The sequence below is a fragment of the Chelonoidis abingdonii genome, chromosome 23 (genome assembly GCF_003597395.2).
Source record: "Chelonoidis abingdonii isolate Lonesome George chromosome 23, CheloAbing_2.0, whole genome shotgun sequence".
Taxonomy (NCBI): domain Eukaryota; kingdom Metazoa; phylum Chordata; order Testudines; family Testudinidae; genus Chelonoidis; species Chelonoidis abingdonii.
The window spans coordinates 20,285,186-20,303,112 of record NC_133791.1 but is presented as its reverse complement, the minus strand read 5'-3'; the positions used below and the strand labels follow the sequence as shown (position 1 = coordinate 20,303,112).

Genomic DNA, 17,927 nt, shown 5'->3' with positions numbered 1-17,927 from the left:
ACAATTTTGAGGATTTCAATAACTCAGTCATGGTTAGGGGTTGTTATAAATGTGTATGGGTAGGGTTTTGTGGCCTGCCTTGTGCAGGAGGTCAGACTAGATGATCATATTGGTCCCTTCTGACCTATGAGTCTATGAGTCATATGAAAAAGGTATATAAGGCAGAGTGACATCATCGGTTGTTCTTCACTCCCCTACAACTCAACAACAGACAGAAGCTCTGAAAGAAAAAAGTGTTGGAACGGGGTACGAGATCTCAAGCTGTAAAACAAATGCAACTTGTCCCTTAAAAATCTGCAAGCCTGCTTATATTGTCAGCCAGGGTGAGAATTTGCTAATTCATATCCAATCTTCCTAGAATTTTAGGCTTAGTTTGTGGTTCTTTTTATTTACTAGATAATCCGCTTTGGTCTGTGTTCTATCACTTATAATCACTTAAAGCAAAAAATGAGTTTATTAACTACAGAAGATAGATTTTATCTAAACCGGTGTGCCTGTGACCAAAGTGTCTCAGGAAAAATGTCAGCCTGATTAACACAAGTATGCATGGTCCTCTCCGCACTGAGGGAGTGGCAAACTGGGTAATAAATTCATACTAGTCAATGTTTTGATCAGGGCAGGATGGTACAACTCTGGGGTCCCAGGCCGGGGGTTATTTTGGCTGTAGCCTCTCTATTGTTGGTTCATGCAGTGGCTGTCCAAAGCTTGCATGCAACTGCAGCTGGCTGTGTCCCTGTCTCTGTGAATGCTGGTGGGAGCGGTCTATAGCCTGTCACAGCAGCACAGTGCTAAGAGGGAGCCCAGGCTGGTGAGTCATAGGGCTCAGTGGAACCCCAGTTCCAGGTGGCACCCCTAAGCGAACCCATGACAGGATGAAATTCAATAAGGACAGAGTATTCCACTATCAGTTGAACACATACAAAATGGGAAATGACTGCCCAGGATGGAGTACTGAAGAATGAAATCTGGGGGTCATGGTGGATCATAAGCTAAATATGAGTCAACATTTTGAGATGCATTAGCAGGAGTGTTGTAAGCAAGATCTGAGAAGTAATTCTTCAGCTGACATTTAATCAGCATGGAGTAGAGCAGGGGTACTGTGTCCAATTCTGGGTGCCACATTTCAGGAAAGATGTCGACAAATTGAAAGAAGTCCAGAGAAGAGCAACAAAAATGATTCAAGGTCTAGAAAACATGACCTATGAGGGAAGATTGAAAAAAAAAAAAAAAGGGGGCTTGTTTAGTCTGGAGAAGAGAAGACTGAGAAGAGACGTGATAACAGTTTTCAAGTAGATAAAAGGTTGTTACAAGGAAAAGGAAGAAAAATTATTCTCTTTAACATCTGAGAATAGGACAAGAAACAATGGGCTTAAATTTCAGCATGGTTTCGGTTGGACATTAGGAAAAACTTCCTGTCAGGGTGGTTAAGCACTGGACTAAATTGCCTAGGAAGGGTGTGGAATCTCCATCACTAGAGATTTTTAAGAGCAGGTTAGACAGACAGCTGTGAGGGATGGCCTAGGTCAGTGATTTTCAAACTTTTTTTCTGGTGAATAGTTGATCCAAGAGAGCTGAGGATGAGGGATTCAGGGTGTGGGAGGGGCTCTGGGCTGGGGCAGAGAGTTGGGGTGTAGGGGTTAGGGCTGCGGAGTGGGGCCAGGCATGAGGGATTCAGAGTGTGGGAGGGGGCTCTGGGCTTGGGCAAGGGGTTAGGGTGCAGGAGGGGGGTCAAGCCTCTGGGCTGGGGCCAGGGATAAGGAGTTTGGGGTGCAAGAGGGAGCTCTGGATTTGGGGGTCTCAGGGCTGGGGCAGGGGCACGGGGTTAGCTCGGGCAGCTCTTGGTCAATGGCGCAGTAGGGGTGAAGAGGAAGGCTTCCTTCCTCTCCTGGCACTGTGGACAACGCTGTGCCCTGGAAGCAGCCAGCAGCAGGTCCTGCTCCTAGGCAGAGGTGTGCAAGCGACTCCGTGTGGCTGTCGCTCACAGGCACTGCCCCCCACCAGTTCCCAGTGCAGAGCCAGTGCTCGGGGCAGGGGCAGCACATGGAGCCCCATGGCTCCCCACACCCCACCACCTAGGAGACAGACCTGCTGCTGGCCGCTTCGAGGGTGCAGCACAGTGTCTGAACATGTAGGGACTAGCCTGCTTTAGCTGGACTTTTAACAGCCCGGTCAGCAGTGCTGACCAGAGCCACCACAACCCAGTGCCTTCTGTTCTGTGACCCACTTCTGGGCCACAACCCACAGTTTGAAAAGCGCTTGTCTAGATAATACTTAGTCCTGCCATGGGTGCAGGGGCCCAGACTAGATGACCTCTTGAGGTTCCTTTCAGTCCTTCAATTCTATGTCGCTGTTACAGGCTGTAGAAGGCCGTATGTTGATGACCTTTGATTAGACAGGTAAGGCATAGTGCAATGATTTGGTTGTTCAGGGGTGAGACAGATAATGGCCAGACACATTATGCTTTATTTTCCAAACCTGCACTGTGATTACACTTCAGAAATAAAATTATTTCTGACTCAGGGCTCTAACTGCCTGCAAAATCTCCTGGCTGTTAAAAGTTACTTGCAGCAGGTCATGAGAGATTAGATTAGTGTCAGAAGTTTAAACCTAAATTGCCTAAGAGCTGACATCAGTCTGCATTTCTATCATGCCCAGCATAACAGTTTAGTGTTTAATAACCCCCCAATAAATATATAACCAGTGGGGATTGAATCCAGGACCATCAGCACTGATAGTACTGCAGTAGAACTAGAGGAGTAACCATTATCTGGCAGCAATAGTGTGTTCTTATACTCTCATATGGATCTGCAACTAAAACGAGACAGGAAACACTGACCAGGAGGCATAGGAATGTTGATTCATGCCAGCAGGAACTCCCCCACCATCACCCCAAAAACAGGATTAATAAAGTGAACTTCACCTGCCCATCAACACAGCAGCATGAGTTAAAAGTAGTTTGAAAGCACATCTTCTATGAAAAGCATTGTCACAAGAAATACACCTTTTGTTACCTGTTGTTTATGCCACTATTGAATGTGCCCCAAACGAACACAGAATCTGACTGCTCCTATAGCTCTGCCAAAGGAAACAGACATCATTGTGGCTCAATACTGAGTAACTTCTGCAAGCATCATAGCGACACAAAATGAGAAATATGGCAGAGATGCTGCTAGGTTTACAAAATGGAATGAGAATTGAGCTAAGACTTGGCATAAGGGACAGCAAAGCAGGCATTTAATGGACAAATATAACACGTAAAGATCATCATCAATTTTCATCTTCATCAAAGCACAGATGGTGCAACAGATTACATGGAAAACAACAGATGTTTTGTAGAGAATGGCAGGCATGTCGTAGATCCTGTGAAGCAGGAGAACTAAATTTGTTCAGAGACAGTATATTTGGGTGTCCCAACACATGATCTGGGCAGAAGGATCTATGGGACCTCACTCTTAGTCCATGTCACTTATTTGGGGGCAAGAAGAAGGGAATAGCAGAGGCTGACAGCCACCTTGTGTCCTCAACCTAATTCCTCACCTTTATCCCAGTCTTCATCACATGGGGATGTCTGCCACATGCTGACAGTGTTCATCTTCTCTCTGTAGCAGTTATTCAACTGACTCACTTAAAGCAAATAAAACTCTTAGTGAGAAAATCTTTTTGGATAAAATGCAATCCTATTTTAGGGACATTAATCATTTTTTGACCTAGCTGCAGAACAGCTGTAGGCTTTGGAAAGCAGCAGCATACGCTGGAAGCTGATCAGTGCTCCCCTAGTCTTAGGAGCAAAAAACTCTTTAGGCCAGGGGTGGGCACCTTGAAGGTAGCACAGGGACACAAAGTCCATGAGACCCCTTTGGGGGCCACACCTTAAGAGGCTATACACTGACTAACTCTGAAAGTTTGCTACAACTAACTCTGAATCTTTGGCAGGCAGGATTGTTGCAGCCCCCCTATTTGCCAATCCCCGTTTTAAGCCTTTTCTAATGCAAAACAATTCTGCACACATTTTTCAGCAATGGTGCAGCTGCTCTAACATATGCATTGGGAGAGGGTTCAGGTGTGTTTCTATTGTCATGTCACAAAAATCTGCTCAGGGTTTTTCCACTACTGTCATGCTCTAAGCCCTGTCTACATTAACATGCGCATCATTGCTAGCTTCAGTACAACTCTACTTTTGCCAGAGAACCGGTCCGTTTTCCAGTGTAGTGATAGCCACACAGACATCAGTAGGGGGAGATACTGGAACACGACCCACATAACCAAGTGATTTAGGTGCTGGGGTGACAGACCTGGACAGTGAACTCCTCATCAGAGCCGACAGCATGGGCAGTGGTAGGAAAGCTTCCCATAGTCCCCTCCCCAACTTGCCCCACTCTGAACTGGAGGAACCCACCTTCAATTGGGAAAGTTATTCAGCCTCCCTGGCCCAGTCACGGCTCTTCTGCTAAGATAATCAAGTTGGATGTAACAGAAGTGAGGATTGTTATGATCTAGACACTTGTCCACTAAGAACTGAACTGAGACCAATTTATTTCACATATGCCACTAGACAGGCTATGAAGATTTTTGGTCACGATCAGGTCAGATCTGCATTGGAGACCCACCTCTCTCATGGCCACTGTCTTTCCACTCTAAGCAGTCCAGATTACCAACTTGATCTCATTTCCGCGCACACAGTTTAGGGCACAATGTACAGTTCCCATTTTAATGCTAAAATCTCTGGCAGATAACACATGTACTGCAAGCCAGTTGCGTCTCAGATGCTTAGGAGAATTTGCATGGACACATAATGAATGAAACTCAAGCCTCCAAGGGCTCTTGCTGCTTCTGTATCACATAGCACTACAAGTAAAGGCTTGCTTATGGAATAATAGAGTATTAAAACAATCTTTAACAGCAAAAATTAAGTTAGAACGCTGTTAGCCCAAGAGTTCCAGAAGTGACTTTACAGAGCCAAAGGAGTCTAATATTTTCTCATCAATGTCTTGCTCAATGCAGCTTTTGTCATCACAGGTTGATATGTGATGTCTGATCTCAGCTCTGGGAACCTGATGGTGGGCATTAAAGGGGTGTGTGGCTAGCTGCTCTGCAATATCAGGGTGGTTCTAGAGAAACAGAAAAAGTACATGCTATCTCACTTAATTCATCCTAACCCTTGTAAAGAATTAGCTGCAACATCAGATCATTTCTGCTTTGGCCAGCCAAAAGGCATCCATATAACACTGGCTGCATTTGCTTCATGGCCTCAAGTGGGAAGCAAATACGCTGGTCCCATGAGTGAACTACTGGAAGAGAATAGGATCCCTTCACTAATCTAGGTATTCTGAAGAACCCATATTACCTTTCTTCAGGGTAAATGCACTGATCTGAAGTGCATTACTAAATATGAACTGGATGCTTTTATTAAGTGGTAAATGCATGACAGATATATAAATATGAAATAAAGATGGCTTCTTCCAGCCTAATAGCAAGTGAGTGCATCCTTCTAGCAAAAGGCAACAAAGCATAGTGAGCTCACCATGCATTAGCATTCACAAAAATATGATTTCCCAAGTGCATTAGAGACCTTAACATCCTGTCCTACCTTCCTGCACTTTATAAGATGATAGGGAAACCGACAGGCTCGGATTTGATGATAGCAATCATATGGACATTGTATTAACTTCCCTGGATCCAACGCATCAGCTGGAGGAGAAGGAATAAAAAGACAAGAAAACATTCTGCAAAACAAGATCTAAGAACGTCATCAACACAATTAACAAGTAAGGAAACATATTAGGTACTGGAGCTTTCCTCTAATGGGGTTAAGCCATCAATTTTTAATAGCCTAGAGAAAAAATTAAAATTGCTATGTTGGCACTCATTATGTACACCCAACCAAATTCACTCTGGATTTTTGGTGAGTGGAATATTAAATTAAAAATGAGGAAAGTGTAGTCAGTAGTGCAGAGTGGCCAGTACATATCAATGAGTACACTTATGCAGAACAGTGTGCTGGAAATATACACATTACTATAAAAACCCTTGAAGCTACCAAATTAGCTAGTTGTATAGTATTGACATGCTAAGGGTCAGCAGAAGCATGGCATTCTGAAGTAAATCCTTTTGCATTTACCTTCAATGCTCAAAGGCCATCTCTGCTGGAGTAAGGAAAAAATCAAACTAAAACAAACATGGCTGGAGTTAAGGCTGCAATTTGCACTACAGTGCAATTGGCCCTATAAAGTACAGAGGTCAGCAGGTGCTTAAAAGCCCAACACCACTGAACATAGTGAGGGCCTAAGTCATAGGCACTTTTTGAAAATGTTCCCTCTTAGTCCACACTACGACTCAGAGGCACGAGTCACCTTAATCACTTAGAAGTTACATAGAAGGGACAAGATAGGTGAGGACCAACTTCCAATGGTGAGAGATGCAAGCTTTCAAGCATACACAGACCTTCTTCAGGATTCAGTTTGTGTTCGTGAAGCAGCTTTCCTGCCATTAAAAATGTGTCTTCCCTCACACCTTCTATGCTATTTACCCACATTTGTATCGTGTACAGAGGCATGCACACAAAGGAACTAGAGAACATCCCACAGTCTGTTGTCCCTTGAGAGCTGAAAGTAAGGGAACGGGCCAGATTGTTTACATAAATCACTGTTTTTCAATTTTTTTGATACCAGAGACCAGCTTGCAGCCTTTCTAAACAGTGTCAGAGAGATCAGCGGGACAGGCCACTGAGAAAGACTGACACAGGTAATTAGGACAAATGGCTACTTGTGACAAAGTGGGAATTGTCAATGTTTGTATGAATATTGTGTGTGCCTCAGTTTTCCCTATGTGTTGCACACGTATCTAGGTGGTGGGATAAGGGTTTGAGAGCTTTGCAGATACCCCAAGAGGGGTGGTACAAGTGCCATCTAGCTACCTGGGCCCAGCCAATGGTTGGACATTCTGTATCCTGGCAACTAATGGCTGCGGCCCATCCTCTGCAAGAGCCAGTCAGAGTAATTAAAGAACAAAGAGGTGGAGGCCAGGTGACCAGTTTGCGTGGGCAACACCATACAGGATGGAGGAGAGGCAACTGGGTGTGACTGAGAATGAGCTGCTGAAAGCTGGTCAGTCTCCTGGTTTGGGACTCAGGGGAGAGAACCCAGTGCTCTGGATCTCCTCAAGATGGACTTTGCTTTAACTTCCTGCTTTCTGTGCTAACAAGATTCTGCTCTATGATTTGTTTCAGACGACTAATAAACCCTTCTGTTTTACACTGTCGGGGGTGCATGACCCCTTAGAGGGACATGCAAGGTTTCCCCAGGTGTTCTATTCAGGTGGACTCGCTGCAGAGAGCTTACGGTGTGAAACAGGAATGCTGAATGCTCAGAGGTCAGACCCAGGAGGAGCTGAAGCCCAGGAGGCTTGTCCTAGTAAGCGTGCGCCCCGAGGGGTAATAACACTACAAGAGGGTCTGGCCGAGGGCTAGTCTACACTACTGCGCTGCTCTCGTGAGTCTAGTGAAAACGCACTATGCTGACCAGAGAGTGCTCGCCCATCAGCATAATTACTCCACCTCAGCAAGAGGCGGAAGCTATGAAAGCAAGAGAGTGTCCCCCACTGACTTATGGCTGGTGTGGACAGCTCAGGTGGTGCGTTTTTTACATCTATGACCAACATAAATTATATCAACCTAAGTGGTGGTGTAGACAAGTCCTGAACTTCATCCAATGGTTCCAGAGCACCAAGCCTGTGTACTCATGAATTACTGGGGGGCAGGAAGTCCCAAATGCATCAAACCAGCACCATATGCCAGGCAAGGCCTCTGAAGAGGGCAGCTCCCTTACCTGACCATGGTACTAACTAGGGCTATATATTAAATGGCACGTGTTAATTGTGATTAACTAAAATCACAATTAATTGCAGTTTAATCATTGCACTGTTACACAATAGTATACCAATTGAAGTATAAAATATTTTTGCATGTTTTCTACATTTTCAAATATATTGATTTCAATTACAACACAGAATGCAAAAGGTACAGTGCTCACTATTGTTTTTATTACAAATATTTGCACTGTAAAAATGATATAGTATTTTTCAATTCACCTCATACAAGTAGTGTAGTACAATCTCTTTATTGTGAAAGTGCAACTTACAAATGTAGATGTGTGTTACATAACTGCACTCAAAAACAAAACAATGTAAAACTTTAGAGCCCACAAGTCCACTGAGTCCTACTTCTTGTTCAGCCAATCGCTAAGAGAAACAAGTTTGTTTACATTTATGGGAGATACTGCTGCCTGCTTCTCATTTACAATGTCATTTGAAAGTCAGAACAGGAGTTCGTATGGCACATTTGTAGCCAGCATCGCAAGGTATTTACATGCCAGATATGCTAAACATTCATATGACCCTTCATGCTTCAGCCACCATTCCAGAGGTCATGCTTTCATGCTGATGACACTTGTTAAAGAAATAATGCGTTAAATAATTTGAGACTGAATTCCTTGGGGGAGAACTGTAGGTCTCTTTCTCTGTTTTACCTACATTTTGCCATATGTTTCATGTTCTAGCAGTCTCGGATGATGACCCAGCACATGTTGTTCATTTTAAGAACACTTTTTAACTGCAGATTTGACAAAATGCAAAGAAGGTACAAATGTGAGATTTCTCAAGACAGCTACAGCACTCGACCCAAGATTTAGGAATCTGAAGTGCCTTCGAAAATCTGACAGGGATGAGGTGCAGAGCATGCTTTCGAAAGTCTTAAAAGAACAATACTCCAATGTTTAAACTACAGAACCCAAACCACCAATAAAGAAATTCAACCTTCTGCTGGTGGCATCTGACTTAGATTATGAAAGTAGACATGCTTTGGGCCACACTGCTTTGGATCGTTATTGAGCAGAACTTGTCATCAGAATAGACACCCATCCTCTGGCATGGTTGTTGAAGCATGAAGGGACATATGAATCTTTAGCACAGGGGTCAGCAACCTTTCAGAAGTGGTGTGTCAAGTCTTCATTTATTCACTCTAATTTAAGGTTTTTCATGCCAGTAATACATTTTAATGTTTTTAGAAGGTCTCTTTTTATAAGTCTATAATATATAACTAAACTATTGTTGTATGTGGAGTAAATAAGGTTTTTAAAATGTTTAATCAGCTTCATTTAAAATTAAATTAAAATGCAGAGCCCCCTGGACCAGTGGCCAAGACCCGGGCAGTGTGAGTGCCACTGAAAATCATATTGCACACCTCCTTTGGCACACATGCCATACGTCTCCTACCCCTGCTTTAGCGCATCTGGCATGTAGTACCTTGCAATGCCGGCTACAACAGTGCCAAGTGAATGCCTGTTCTCACTTCCAGGTGATATTGTAAACAAGAAGTGGGCAGCATTATCTCCTGCAAATGTAAACAAACTTGTTTATTTTAGCAATTGGCTGAACAAGAAAACAGACTGAATGTACTTGGAGGCTCTAAAGGTTTACAATATTTTGTTTTAGGGTGCAATTTTTTTGTACATAATTCAACATTTGTAAGTTCAACTTCCGTGATAAAGAGATTGCACTATATTATTTATTTTACATGAATTGAAATATACTATTTTTTACAGTACAAACACTTGTAATAAAAAATAAATATAAGTGAGCACTGTACACTTTGTATTCTGTGCTGTAATTGAAATCAATATATTTGAAAATGTAGAAAACATCCACAAATATTTAAATAAATGGTATTCTATTACTGTTTAATCATGTGATTAAACTGTTTAATCGTTTGACAACCCTAGCACTAACAGGATATTAACCATGTTGCGTCTGTAGCCAAACACATTTTGGAGCCAGCCACTGCAAATAAAGTTGATTATGAATTGTGGCATGGATAGGGCCTTAATAAGAACTGTCACTTTACTGGGATGATCCCCAGGAAACTGATTTAGGCCCTGTCTGCACCAGACATGACTATAGTTTTGTAACCAGTTTGTACCCCACACAACAAATCTGATCTGCTAGTTGGATCATCCATTTCTCCAGATGGCAGACATGCTGCAGCTGGTGGACATAGTCCACTAGGTCAGTGTGGGAACCCACAAACACGGTGAAGGACTGCAAAATAACAGCTTCCTGGAGGCCTTCATGCCCTGAACATTACTGATAAGAACGCTGTTGTCGTAGCTTCCTACTCAGATTTGAACCTTAGCGTTCATAAACTGAGAAGCTAGCATGAACTCTCTAAGCTTAATTACCAGCTTAGATCTGATATCGCTGCCACCAGCCAGGAATTTCCAGGGCCTGACTACCTCTCTGGTCTCCCAAAACCTTCTCTGGGGGACCCCAAGACTCAGAGCGGTGGTCCTCCACAAGGGCCTCCTCCTTCCCTTGCTCCGCTTTACCACCTCCAGGCTTCCCTCGTGAAAGATACAGCCTCAATCTTTGAAACACAACAACCGAGAGACTAAGTATCTCTCCCCTCCACTCTCTCCCAGCTGGGGCTGTCAGATCCACCCTGCGTAGATCTACACAAAGAGATTTCCTCCCCTTCGTTCCTTAGCCTACCCAGAGAAAACTTAACAGGTCTTAAAAGAAGCTTTTATAAAAGAAAGAAAAAACACATAAACATTGTCTCTGTATCAGTTGACAATCCAAGGTCAATTGCTAAAAGAAATGGATAAACAAACTTATTCAAAAGAATACAATTTAAACATTCCAGCAACTACCCGCATGTAAAATCAAAAACCCCAATAAGCTATTGTTTTTTCTACCTTGTACTCACAACTTGGAACTGAAGATTAGAAGCTTGAAGATAGAAAGATCCCTCTCATAAGCCAGAGACAGACAAAAAGACACAGACCCAAACATTCCCTCCCTGAGCTTTGAAAAATCCGGTTTCCTGATTGGTCCTCTGGTCAGGTGTTTGGTTCCCTTTGTTAACCCTTTACAGATGAAAGAAACATTAACCCTTAGCTATCTGTTTATGACAGCTGTGGCTTAGCCAGGTTGCATATGCTAAATAAATTAAATGAACCACACACAGCTGAGCTACGCCCCCACTCCAGCCTTCCTGGCTCACAAAGGTTGGGGCATGGTGTTGCGTATCTGCACCCAATATGCTGCCTAGAAGTGTTTGTCTCAGTACACCCAGTCACCCACCCAGCAACTACATATTATCCAATCAGTCTCACACCCACCTTGCAAAACCTAGGTTTGTTTTTTTTTTGCTGTGATATTGACTTACATCATCCTTTATTGCCTCTAAAGTTTGTGCAATTTTGAACTGCAAGAAGACCATGAATTCTTTTATTCTGGGAATCAAAATCAGATGCAGTGAACCGCTGCTCTAATACACAGATGCAGATATACACCAAACTTAATGCCTAGAGGGGAAAGTTACTTCCCTAGAAGCCACCCCCTCCTTTAATCAAGTTTAAGATACTTTAATACTTTCAAAGGTCTAAGCTGTCTCTCACTGTATCTGCAGGAACCATTAATAGAATCAGACTTGTAGGACTGGAAGGGACCTCCAGAGGTCATCTAGTCCAGGCCCCTGCATGAAGGTTACAAGCCAGCAAAGAAATACTTACCATAGTTGTCTTCTAAATCCATTTTACTGATGTTGAAAGAACGCTGACTTAAGTTTTGCTGGAGGACCCTTTGAGTCAGTCTCTGAGTGCCAATCTCCTACTCAGAATATCTACCTTATAGACCAAAAATGAGGAAAGTCACAGATTTCTATGGCCAGAAGAGACAATTATGATTGTCTAGGGAGTTTTCAACCTGTGATCTGCAGACCCGTGGGGGTCCACAGATTATGCCTAGGATTTCCAAAGGGGTCCTGCACCTCCAGTCGAAATTTTTTAAGAGTCTGCAAATGAAAAAAGTTGAAAACTACTGATCTAGGCTGACCTTCTGTATAACACAAGGCATAGGACTGCCCTAAATTAATTCCCGTTTGACCTAGTGCATATCCTTTAGAAAGACATCCAATCTTGATTTCAAAAAATTGATTGAGAATCTACCACAACAGTTGGTAATTTTTCCAGTGGTTAATTCCCCTCACTGTTAAAAATAAACCTTATTTCCATTCTGAATTTTTCTAGCTTCAACTTCCAGGCACTTGAAATAACTTGAAAGTTATTTCAATTGATTCATCACAGCTACTAAGGGTCAAAGATCAACTGCATGACAGCAGCCAGTAGACATTATATCTATGCTATGTACGCTTAGGACACGAGCTTATTCTTGCTGGCCCACATATAATGTAGGGTACCTGGAACCCCATATTCTTCTGCTCCACAGAGAAAGGTTTCCTCCAAGATGCTAAAATCCAAAGATTTTTGTCTGAAACATCCTCTTTGCCCAATACATTTAAAAGGGTTAAAAGAAAGAATTCCCAAGAAAAATTAAGCCATGTATTTTGGCAGCTCAGTTATCTCTTCTTATACGCACCTTAGTGCTCCATCCTGAGTCACTCCACCTGCCTGACAGGTCAACACTTTTACACCTACCTTGTGGCGTATGATCTGTATGAAGGAAAAAAAAAGGGCAGAGATTTAGATTCTCTCCTGTCTTCACTGCAATTCATACAATTTGAATGCATCACTCATCTAAAAAATCCTTCCTCACATGACAATAAATCTAAATAAGACAGAATTTAAAGGACTGCGCACACACTCCAGAGACAACCTGAATCTCAGATTTGGTTGTCCACCAGAAAATATGGTTGCTGCTTTTAAAAAAAGCCAAAAAGAAGATGCCTAATAAAACTGGCACATATGGGCTGTGTGTGTCAGCTACGTATCCCTCTCTAAAGTGTGAGCTGCAGATCTGACCAGCACCAGTATTTCACAAATGCCTTTGACAAACTGGTTGGTCTGGCCTAGGACACCCCAGCAAGGGCGCTGTATGTCCTAACCCACCTGCCTCCAGGGCACATGCACTAGCCAAAGGACGCTGCAGGGGGGCACGGACCATAGCCTGGTGGGTGGCACACGGTGAGGCTGAGGCACGGGCAGCCAAGGACCCGGGCACTCTGGCATCTCCACTGGCGCGGGCCACTCCCGCCACACCACGAGCCGGGGCGCTGGGCAACATGATCCCCCCGGCCCTGCGCAGGCTCACAGCACCCTACGCAGCCGGGACCAGGCAGGGCATGACAACTGGCCCGAGTCCAGGCCCGCCTACACGGCACGCGGGGCTGCTCCCCCCAACCACCCGCACCTAGTGAAAGAGCCCCCCCGCCCCTCCCCCAATGACCACGTCTCCCCCTACCCGGCCGGGGGCGCCTCAGGAAAGGGGGAGGAAGCCGCGGCCTGGCCGTGCTGAGAGGAATCGTGTGCCAGCCGTTACCCACCAGGCTTTGCGCCGAACCAGCGCGTGGCCTTAGTGCGAAGGCTGCTCCCCCTGCCGCTGTGAGACCAGAGCAAGGCTCTAACCCCCCTGCTTCGGGCACCATAACGAGGGTCCGCAAGTCACCCCTCCCAGCTGAGGGGCGGGGCTAGCTGGGCAGCGCAGGGAGGGGCGGGCTGTGAGGGAAGTGCCTGATGACTCTGCGCAGGGGTTAGTGGCAGTGCCCCCTGGGGTTGGGGTTGGAATGGAGCAGGGCGTGGTGGGAGGGTGGGGTGCATGGTAGGAGTGGACGCTGGGACAGTGGTCGTGGGGGGAATCCAATGCAGCCTGCAAGGGAGAGCAGTGCATGATGGGACTGCACCCTGAATGAGGGCAGGGCATGCTGGGAACATGGCTCAGAGGTGGAGCAGTGTATGCTGGCACAGCAATTGAGGGGGCAGCAGTGCATTCTGGGAGTGCAGTTTGAGGGCCAGGGAGCTGTAGATGCTTAGGGTTGCCAATTTTCTAATCACACAAAACCAAACACCCTAACCCTGCCCTTTCCCTAAGACCCTGCCTCACAATCACTACATTCCCCCCTCCCTTGGTGGCTCGCTGTTCCCCACCCTCACTCACTTTCACTGAGCTATGGCAGGGGGTTGGGGTGCAGGAGAGGGTGAGAGCTTTAACTGGGGGTGAAGGCTCCAGGGTGGGGCCAGAAATGATGGGTTTAGGGTATGGGAGGGGGCTCCTGGCTGGGGCCAAAGGATTCAGTATGCAGGAGGGGGCTGCATCTTGAGGCAAAGGGTTGGGGTGCAGAGAGCATGAGGGCTCCAGCTGGCGGCACAGGCTCTGGGGTGGGGCCAGGGATGAGGAGGTTGGGTGCAGGAGGGGGCTCTGGGTTTGTGGCCAGTGCTCAGGGCTGGGGTTGAGGCACAAGTTTACCTCGGGTGTCTCCCAGTCAGTGGCACAGCAGGGCTAAGGCAGGCTACCTGCCTGTCTGTCCTGGCTCTGTGCTGCACCCGGGAAGTAGCCAGCAGAAGGTCCAGCTCTTAGGCAGGTGCCAAGGACTCTGTGCACTGCTCTCATATGCAGGCACTGCCCCACCAGCTCCATTGGCCATGGTTCCCGACCAATGGGAGAGTGGAGCTGGTACTTGGGGTGGGGGCAACACACAAACCCCATGGCCCCCTTGTCTAGGAGCTGGACCTGCTGGTCACAGCACAGTGCCAGGACTTGTAGGGACTAGCCTGCTTTAGACCTGCAACACTGCTGACTGGACTTTTAACAGCCTGGATGGTGGTGCTCACTGTAGCTGCCAGGGTCCTTTTTTGACTGGATGTTCCGGTCACAAACCGGATGTCTGGCAACCCGCTGTATGCTGGGAGCGTGGTCAAGTAGGGAGAGCTGCATCCTCATGAGCTATGGGATACCCTGCTTAGACTAAGCTGCCCAGCACATGCTGGGGCCTCTGAAAGCTGTCACTTCAGTACTATGAGGTGCTTTTGCTCTGAAACATGACTATCTAAAAATGGCCTCTCCTTAGCTGGCCTGCTCTCTGTGTGTATTGGAATCAGAGCTGTGACAAAAATGAGAAGGGGCAGGACTTGTTGCATTTTGCTCCTCTTAACTCTGCAGAGCCAGCCCAGCTACAGGAGGAAGAGCTTGGGTCTATTCTGCATCATCATTGTTATTATTTGTCTTACCATAGTGCCCAGGAGCCCTAGTCATGGGCAAGGATCTGTTGTGCTAGGCACTGTATTAAGTGACTAATCAAATGCAACATTAACAGAATTAATATCCTATTGCCTCTATATAAATCCATAGTACATCCATATCTTGAATACTGTATGCAGCTGCATTTGCTCCATCTCAAAAAAGATACATTGGAAACAGAAAAGGTACAAAAAAGGGCAACAAAAAGATTAGGGGTATCATAAGCATCTTTCCCAAATCTGGACCTTAGCGTCCAGAAATCTGGGTGCCTGCATGAAACCCTCTAAACTTAATTACCAGCTTAGATCTGATATCGCTGCCACCATCCAAAAATTCCAGTTTTTGGCTCAGTCTGGTCTCCCCAAACCCTTCCCTGGGGAACCCTCAAGACTCAGATGCCCTGAGTCTACAACAAAAGGAAATAACCCACTTCCCTTCCTCCTCTCTCTCCCACCCAGACTTTCCTCTCTGGGCTAACCTGAGAGTTACTGATGCAACCTCTTTACATCACAATACCAAGAAACATGTCTCCTCTCTTCCACAAAGAGACAAACTCCAAATACAAGGAAACAGAAAAGATTCTATCTCTCTTCCCCCTTAGCTTCTCCCTCCCACAAATTCCCTGGTGCTGCACAGATTCTCCCTCCGTAGATCTAACACAAAGAGAATTTCCCTCCCTTTCGTTCCTTAGCCTACCCAGAGAGAAAATCTCATACAAGTCTTAAAAAGAAAGCTTTATATAAAAAAGAAAGAAAAACCACATGAACATGATATCTGCATCAAGTTGACAATACACAGGGGGATTGCTTAAAAGAAAAATATGAATAAACAGCCTTATTCAAAAAGAGATACAATTTAAACATTCCAGCAACTACACACATGTAAATACAAAAAACAATCCACATAACAATAACAGTCTTTGTTTTTTTCTACTTTTGACTTACAACTTTGAATATGAAGATTAGAAGCTTGAAGAAGAAAATCCCCTCTCAAGTTGAGAGCCAGACAGACCAGACGCCAAACATTCCCTCACCTCAGCTTGAAAAATCCATTCCTATTGGTCCTTCGGTCAGTGTTTGGTTCCCTTATGTTAACCCTTTACAGGTGAACGAAACATTAACCCTTAGCTATCTGTTATGACAAGGGGTATGGAACAACTTCCATATAAGGAAGTATAAAGTGGTACTTTTCAGCTGAAAAGAGGTGACTCGGGGGGATATGATAGAGGTCTATCAAAACATGACTGATGTGAAGAAATAAATAAGGAGAAGTTATTTAGCCCTGACGCACCACCACAGCACCTCCTGTGCTGGTGACTTCTGGGGATATAGCTCATCAGCTTCCAAGAGTTCCCTCTGGCGCCATGATCCATCTTAAGCTCGTGGCCCCTCCCAGGACCCAGTTGCCCTTTACCTGGGGTGCTGCCTCCCTGGCTATAAATCCCTAACAGCCTCAGGGTCGCTCCTCCCAGGGACCCTACCCCCTTCCCACTCACGCAAGTGTTTGGCTACTGCCAGTACCTCAATCTAGCCCCCGCTCATCTGGTGCAGCTGTGGGTAGCCACTCTCATAAGCAAAGAGGGTCAGACTGCTGCCTCTGCTCACCGTGGGCTGCCCCCCTGCAACCATACCTGAGGGGCCTTACCTAGGCTTCGCCTGGGGCTTCCCCAGCCTGGCTTCCACTCTAAGTCCCCTCTTTACACCATTGCGAACAAGCCTTCTCCCTCAACAGCCCCCAGCTGAGCCTACTTTCCTCTCAAGTCATGCCCAGGTACTCTTGCCCTAGCCACGACCCTCCTCCGGGCTTTTCAAGCCCCAAAGGGCGGAGTAAGACAATCACTCTGCTACACCTTCTCTAACACAAGAACTAGGGTCACCAAATATGAATATAATGGAACAGCAGGAAATAAAACACACAAAGAATTTTCTTCACACACGGCGTCACTTGTGGACTTCTGCCAGGGGATGTTGTGAAGGCCATGACTTAACAGGGTTTTAAAAAGAAACTTGGATAACTTCTAGATGCGCTATTATTCGAATGACGGGATGCCCACATAACAATAACAGTCTATGTTTTTTTCTCTTTTGACTTACAACTTGTTGAAATGAGATTTAGAAGCTTGAAGATAGGAAAATCCCCTCTCAAGTCTGGAGCCAGACAGACACAGACCCAAACATTCCCTCACCTCAGCTTGAAAAATCATTCTGATTTGGTCCTTCGGTCAGTGTTTGGTTCCCTTTGTTAACCCTTTCAGGTGACACGAAACATTAACCCTTAGCTACTCTGTTTATGACAAGGGTATGGAACAACTTCATATAAGGAAGCTATGAAAGATGGTACTTTCAGCTTGAAAGAGGTGACTCGGGGGGATGAAGCAGGTCACAAGCAATGGACTGATGTGAAGAAAAAAATAAGGAGTTAGTTATTTAGCCCTGGACGCACCCCAGCACCTCCTGTGCTGGTGACTTCTGGGGAATGCTCCATTCAGCTTCCAAGAGTTCCCTCTGGCGAGCCATGATCCATCTTAAGCTCGTGGCCCTCAGGACCCGTTGCCCTTTACCTGGGGTGCGCCTCCCTGCTAGTAAATCCCTAACAGCCTCAGGGTTCTGCTCCATCCAGGGACCCTACCCACCTTCCCACTTCACGCAGTGGTTTGGCTACTGCCAGTACCAATCTGCCCCGCTCACTGGTCAGCTGTGGTAAGCCCACTCATCATAGCAAAGAGGGTTCAGCTGCTGCCTCTGCACCGTGGGCTGCCCCCTGCAACCAATACCTGAGGGGCCTTACCTAGGCTTCAGCCTGGGGCTTTCCCCCAGCCCTGGCTTCCACTCTAAGTCCCCTCCTTACACCTGCAAGAACAGAGCCCTCTCCCCTAACAGCCCACCAGCTGACCTACTTTCCTC

At 45.7% G+C, this 17,927-nt stretch overlaps 1 long non-coding RNA gene across 2 annotated transcripts; it reads right to left on the bottom strand.

Annotated features, from left to right (window-relative positions):
• Window positions 1-4,249: 4,249 nt before the first annotated feature.
• On the bottom strand, window positions 4,250-11,697 carry LOC116829801 (uncharacterized). Of its 2 annotated transcripts, none has more exons than XR_004374815.2 (3): window positions 11,565-11,697; window positions 5,588-5,688; window positions 4,250-5,108 (listed from the first exon to the last, which is right to left on the bottom strand). It is a non-coding gene; the product is annotated as an uncharacterized LOC116829801 (long non-coding RNA). The 2 variants fall into 2 exon arrangements; XR_012654772.1 differs by lacking the exon at window positions 11,565-11,697 and adding an exon at window positions 11,172-11,186.
• Window positions 11,698-17,927: the final 6,230 nt, after the last annotated feature.